General features: G+C 34.3%; 1 pseudogene; it reads right to left on the bottom strand.

The window, feature by feature from the left end:
* Positions 1 to 2,566: 2,566 nt before the first annotated feature.
* LOC132189877 (UDP-glycosyltransferase 76B1-like) lies at positions 2,567 to 6,475 on the bottom strand (annotated as a pseudogene).
* Positions 6,476 to 6,905: the final 430 nt, after the last annotated feature.

The following is a 6,905-nucleotide window of genomic DNA, read 5'->3' as shown; positions in this document are numbered from 1 at the left end:
CAAATACAAAATACATTTTTTTTTTTTGCATTTGTGAACAGGCACCGCTACATGTAGCGGACACTGTTCACATATCAATCTCATTAATATACTATTTCTCTCTCCACATCTCTCTTTTTCGAAAATTTTCTCCTACTATTTCTCTTTCACATCTCTCTTTTTCCAAAATTTTCTCCTACTATTTATCCCAAAATTTCTTCATACTATTTCTCTCTCTCCATCTCTTTTTTCCAATATATGGTATCTTTTAAAACTCATTAGTTAAACTTGGGTTTTGATCAACCATTTTTCATAAAAATATAGATAAATCAATATGAATCTCTAATTCTAGTAGGTTTTTTGTTTTCCGGCTGTAGTTAAAAACTACCGCATGTATGCTGTTAAAGGGCTAAAATGCTTTAAAAGTTTTAAGTTAAAAGTGAACGGCTCAATGTATTAATTGAAAGTTTTTTCAACTTAAAACTTTGTCATTTTTAAAGAGAGAGACTGAGGCGAAACTGATAACACGAGAGAGGAGACTATGGAACCTGGAGAGAGACCAAGATAGAGAAGAGCAGTACTAGCGAGAGAGAAAGAGAGAGAGAAAGAAAGAGAGGAAGAGAGAAAGAAGTCGTTGTCGTGAGCAAAAAATGCTTGGGGGTAAATTTTGCGTAGTTCAAATTTTTGTCGAGATTTAAGCATATATACGTTTTCCTCCCTCTTGGCTGCTGAGACATTGAGGGAAAAAGAATGATGTATGCTGGTGGTTTTTCAATAGTTCTCATGAAGAAAAAAAAAAATACTTGTTATTAATTATAATTTTATTCTTGCTTCTTTGATTTTCTTAGCAATCAATAGGAACGATTAGTATAAGCTCAATTTGGTTGCCGATCTTCTCTGTCAAGTTCTTGGTCTCTCTAGTTATTTGTTTCGTCTCTTTTAAAAAGCGATAAAGTTTTGAGTTAAAAAAGCCTTTCAACACATTCACCTACTTAAAATTTTGGGGAAACTTCACGTCATTCTCCTGAACTACCACCATTTTTGACATACCCCCCTTGAATTTCAAAACCTCTCACTTTGCCCCCTTGAACTTTCAATTTCTATCACTTTTTCCCCATCTGTTAGTTTTTACGGTTAAACTCAAACGATTTGTATTTTTATGCGCATTATACCTTCACTCAGTCCACATGAAATTTTGAAAATACCCCCAAACTAAGCACCCACCCTCAGCCCAAAACGATATCATTTTAGGCATTAATTTTTTCCTAAAAAAAGGCAAAAATTAAAATTAAAAAAAAAAAAAAAAAAAAGAGAAGAAAATCGGAGCCACCCCCTTGGACAAAATGGGGTGGCCGGACCACGCCATTTTTTAAATAGCTCCCTCGCTTCATTTAGTAGTCCCTCTTTGCAAAGCCCTTTGATCATTATATTATACGTTGGAACACAAGGTTGCAAACCTTTGGTAGGAAGAGTATTAAAAAGTTCTCTTGCAGCCTCAATTTTTCCAACATTACACATACCATCAATCAACAAGTTGTAAACAACAATATCAAGGTCTAACTCTCTGATTTTCATCTCTTAAAATAATGTCATTGCCTCTGAAAAGTGTAGATTCTTACACAAACCATCTAACAAAGTAGCATAAGTTAGGTGATTAGGATGTTGGTCACAACCTTGCATCTCGTGGAGTAGCACTAGTTCAGTCTTAAGTCTCCCAACTCGGCAAAACTCGCCTATAAGAGTGGTGTAAGTAACAACATTGGGAATCATGCCATTGATAGTCATTTCACGAAAGAGAATCATTGCCTCATCAATTCTTCTGTTTTTACAATACTCGTGGATCAATATGATATAGCTAACAATTTAAGTCAAACAACCATTTTGAACCATCGTATTAAATATTTTGACAATTTCATCCAATCTATTTTGCAACCAGTTACCGTCAATCAAAGAATTATAAGTGATTGTATCAGGCTCTATGCCCCTCTGAATCATCACATTAAAAACTTCATCTGCCTCTGTCAACTTCCCCTCCATGCCAAGCGTGTCCACCAATATGTTGAATGTATGCACATTTTGCATGATTTTTCTTTCCACCATCTCAGTCAATAGCTTAGTTGTCTCCTTCCACCGGGCGAAACTGCACAAGCCCAGAATTAAAGAATTGTAAGTGAAAACGTCTAGCCGAATTCCTCTATTTTTCATTTCAGATAAAAAGTTTAAAGCCTCATTTACCAGTCTGTCCTTGCATAAACTATCGATGATTGTATTATACATCACTACATTAAGTTCAAGATTTCCTTTTTCCATCTTTCTAAGTATCCTAATAGCCACTGTGATCTCACCTATTTTACACAAATCGTTCATTATCGTTCCGTAGGTAACGGCATTAGGTTTGTAGCCTATCTTCTCCATTATGTTAACCAACTTCATAGTTTCAATAAGTTTACCCTGAAGACAGAGCCCCTTGAATAGATTGTTTAGAATTATACAGTTTGGTTGAAAACTAAGTTTCAAAATTCTTGCTAAAATAGAGAAGCCGAAATCCGCCCGCTTCAAATGACAGAAGCAATTAATCGAAACGCCGAGAGTATAAACATCGGGAGAAATTCTTGATAGTTGCATTTCTTTAATCTAAGAAATCACAGTTGAGTGATGGTTCATTCTTGCAATTGCAGTCAGCAATTGATTAAAATCCACAATGGAAGGCAAATGGTGCATGTGAAGCATTCTATTAAACACTCTTAAGGCATCATCAAGATTCCCAAAGCTACGAGATTTGCATCGATCCCTCACAGATTTCAAGAACTGATTGGGGCTTTCCACAATATCTCTACCACTATTGGTAGTTCTAGCAGAAGTAGAGCGATAATAATAATAAAAATTTAGAGGATGGAAACAAACCCTAACATGACAATAATGGTTGAAGAAGAAAACAAGAGAGTTCTTAGACTTAGAAGTCGTACTCATTTCTTGAGGAAGAAAAGCAAAAGCCAATATGATGTACAAATGGCTTTGCTCAAGAGAAATAAGCAGAAGAAGCATATCTGATGTAGAAATGATATGAGAAGTCACTTAAAACACATTATCTCAACTGATATAAAATGTATATGATAAATAAGTTTGAATAATAACATTACTCTAACTTGAGAGGAAGCATCTCAATTCTCATGCATGTTTATCATTGAAATTTGGCCTCATCCTCATGTCATCAAGATGACAATATATGTTGCACCAATTCATTCAAGGCATTGTAGGATGAACCATCCTCACTCAAACAAAAGTTAGCTTTTTCCTTTAAACCTTTTGCTCTTTGCCTTATCTCTAGGCCTTCACTATCTATCATCAGTCTCCTAATTCCTTTTTCTATCTTCCCTCTCTCCAAGACACCCTCCATCTCCAAGCCTATCTTCCATACATCACACACATATCTCACATTCAAAGGTTGGTCACCAAAAATTGGCCGGCATAGCATCGGAACTCCTTCCCAAACACTTTCTAGGGTTGAATTCCAGCCGCAATGGCTCCAAAACCCTCCAACTGCACCATGCGCCAAGACTTCCTTTTGTGGTGCCCATTTGACAATGCAACCTTTTCCTTCTGCTAAAATATAAATTAAATGATTAAATTTATTCAGCCATATTAGTTTAAGTTTTAGAAATAAGTGGTGGTTTAAAATATATATGAGATTGCATTAAAAACCTTAAAAAATGTTTTTATTTAGTATATAAAAAGTTGTGCCACATAAAAAAAATGGGTTCATTTGTTAAAAAATTTAAAAAGCATTTCTTCGACTTTTTGTTCTAAAAAAAGCCCATAACTATGTTTTGGGAAAAGCTTAAAATTGAATTCTTTTTTTTTTTTCCTTTCTAAAAAGCTCTTTCTAGCATTTTTTTTTTTTCTATAGATAAAATCTTTATTTTCCAATATAATCCCAAACAAGCTCTTAATATGGTATCAAAGCTAGACGTCATGAATTCAAACCCTGACTCCACAATTTACCCCATTTCAATCAAATATTCAGTGTGTTGGGTCTTCTTTATTAAGAGGAGTTTGAGCTCACATGTGAAAAAGAATGTTAGAATATAAATTAAATAATTAAATTCATTCATTCCTATTAGCGTAAGTTTTTGAGATAAATGGTGATTTAATACCTTCTACTCTTTTCCAGAAGCCCTCGGGCAAAAGCTCCTCTACCCATTCCGAGCCACGCACCGAACCAGGTCGTACCACCCACAAAAAAGGCTGTTCACTGCTAGCTAGGCCCAAGGCAATCTCCAGAAGCTCATTTTCATCCATGCTTGTCATGCTGCCAAAGCTCACATAAATAACAGATTCTAGGGCTTGTTTGTCAAGCCAAGAAATGCAATTAGTGTCTTCCTCTAGCAGTGAACTAGAGGAAGATGGAGCTAGTTTATGAAAAGGGCCTACGGGAAAAATTGGAATTCCGAATTTTTGCTGCACTTTTGTTAGTATTTTTTGTTCAAGGAAGTGGATTGTGTTCACTATTATTGCAGAAGCATTTTTTGTTGTTTCTGTCATGATGGCTCTCAACTCCAAAAAGGTTGGATTTCTTGCCGCGGATTCTATTATGTCCTTAAGCTTAAGGGCCTCCAGCTCAGGCTCTTGGTCTAATTGAGAGAGAGAATCTGTAACATAGATGGAGATAATATTAATTACTTATAACATAATAAAAACAAGAAGAATTTGGATTAGGCTGTTCCAGTAATGTTAATAATTATATTTTTATCTTATAATTATCATACAATGTTGATATAATAGTTTTAACAAATTGAAACTGCCAAAAATTACTCAAATAAAAAAAAATAAAAATCCTAAAAGCGTAGAAAAATACATTTAACTCACATCATAACACTTTCATAACACTTTTCAAAACAAAAGGCAAAAATACTTTTCAAAGCACATTAACAAACCGCAAAGCATTAAATGTTGATATTTTCTTTTTCCTTGATTTTTCAAATTCTCTGACAACCTGCCATAGGAAGAATTCATGGATATTATTAATTACTGATTTTTGAAGGAAATTCAACTGAAATTAAATTGAAAGCATGTGCTCAAACGACATATCCTGATGCGTGAATAGTGTTGTTTAAACAGTAATAACACTTTCTATAAAAGTGATGTTGTTTGAATAATAAAAAGACGCATTTTAATGACTTTTTTCCCAAACAACACAATTTCAAATGTCATTGAAGCTCTCTTTTTTTATTTGTAGTTGTCATGGCCATATGAGAAAGAAAAAAAAAATGATAGATTCATGAAATCATTTCTCATGTAAAACATCAATTAAGGTGAAATTTGGGTTTTTAGCAATTTATGTTTGTTTGGCAAAAAAATTTAAATGGTATTTTTTGTTTTTGTTTTTGTCTTTTTTTTATTTTTTATTTTTATTTTTATGACGTGATATAAATACAAAAATAATTTTGAGTATTTTGTGTTTTTATCTCCAACAATAAGAGTTATTTTAGCAACTCAAAAACTCATTTATTTTATTTTACCTACTCATTTTTCAATACATATTCCAGCAATTAACCAGCTATTCTCTTTAAATAATATTTTTTTAATAAAGAGAAATAAGAGAAAAATAAAGAGGAAAGAGAAAGATGGGAGAAAATAATAAATAAAAATCCTACAAGTTTCTACAGTAGCAAATTGTTGAAAAATTTTCATTTTAAAAGGTCTGCTTGACGATGAAAATAACACATGTTTAAAGGCGGTGCTGTCTCCAAGAGATACCTTAATCGGCTGAGACCATACCTCATAAAGCGGAGGTCACTAGTTCGAATTCTCCTCCCCCTCTTATGAAAAAAAAAAAAAAAAAAAGCGGTACTGCTAGAGATGTTCAAATATGTTTTCTTATTCCTAAAAATAAAATAAAAAATAAAAAAACTACCTTAAAAAGCTTTATCCAGATAAGTACCTAGAAAGGGGATATAGCCGTGGCCGTCAGGATGACAAGAGACGGCAAAGGTAAACAACGTGGCAGCCACACTTGTACGCACGCTAATCCTGGGAAGTTTTAGATAATTCGCCACGCACTGAGCAAAGTGCATGAGCCCATCATAAATAACAGCGGCAACCCAATCATGCGGATCCTCCGCTTCCAAAATCTGCTCCAAGCATCGCTAAAACGGAGCTTCACAGCTCCTGTTAATGGAGGATATGGTGGCGCCAATATCCCCAGGCAAGTCGGAGACATTAGACAAGCCGCCTGGTATGGAGACGAAATTGAAGTCCAGGTGGTTTGAATGGTTCAGAGAGTTGAATTCTTGGTGTAGAACGGTGATTGAAAAGCCTTTGGAGTAGAGGATGGTGGCGAGCTGAAGCATGGGATTTATGTGGCCTTGGGAAGGAAACACCACAAGCACCAACCTCCGACCATGCCTTTTTGCTTCTTCCTTTTCCATCATCACCAAAATAGTCAACAATTAGTGCTTAATTTGATACATACATATACATTCGAGAAATGCTGGAGTGCATTTAATTTGCTGACCAACCACTCACTATCTGTGAGTCTAAGCATCTTGATGTTTTCAAAAAAAAAAAATAAATAAATAAAAATTTAAGACTCACATATGGTGAGTGGATTGTCGGTCTTATGTGGATATTATTTTATAAAAATTAAGTGAGAGAAATAAGAGCAACATTTAGCATTTCCCTTAAAATTAGATGGTTTTGCTATCCTCCAAACTAATTATTAGAAGTGGCCGAACGGTCACTCCAAACAAGCCATAGTAGCAATTTGACTAATCTAAACTTGTGATTAAGGGTGACCAAATTGCTCCCGTCACCAAAAAAATATTGATTTTGCTGATGATTTAGCTATCACACCAACCTTTTTGTTTTTATTTTTTGTTATCACAATTTCAACTATTAATTCAAAATGAATAATTTAAATGAAATGT

Source organism: Corylus avellana, chromosome ca1, assembly GCF_901000735.1.
Source record: "Corylus avellana chromosome ca1, CavTom2PMs-1.0".
NCBI classification, from domain to species: Eukaryota; Viridiplantae; Streptophyta; class Magnoliopsida; order Fagales; family Betulaceae; genus Corylus; species Corylus avellana.
This window is presented reverse-complemented; position numbering and strand designations above follow the sequence as displayed.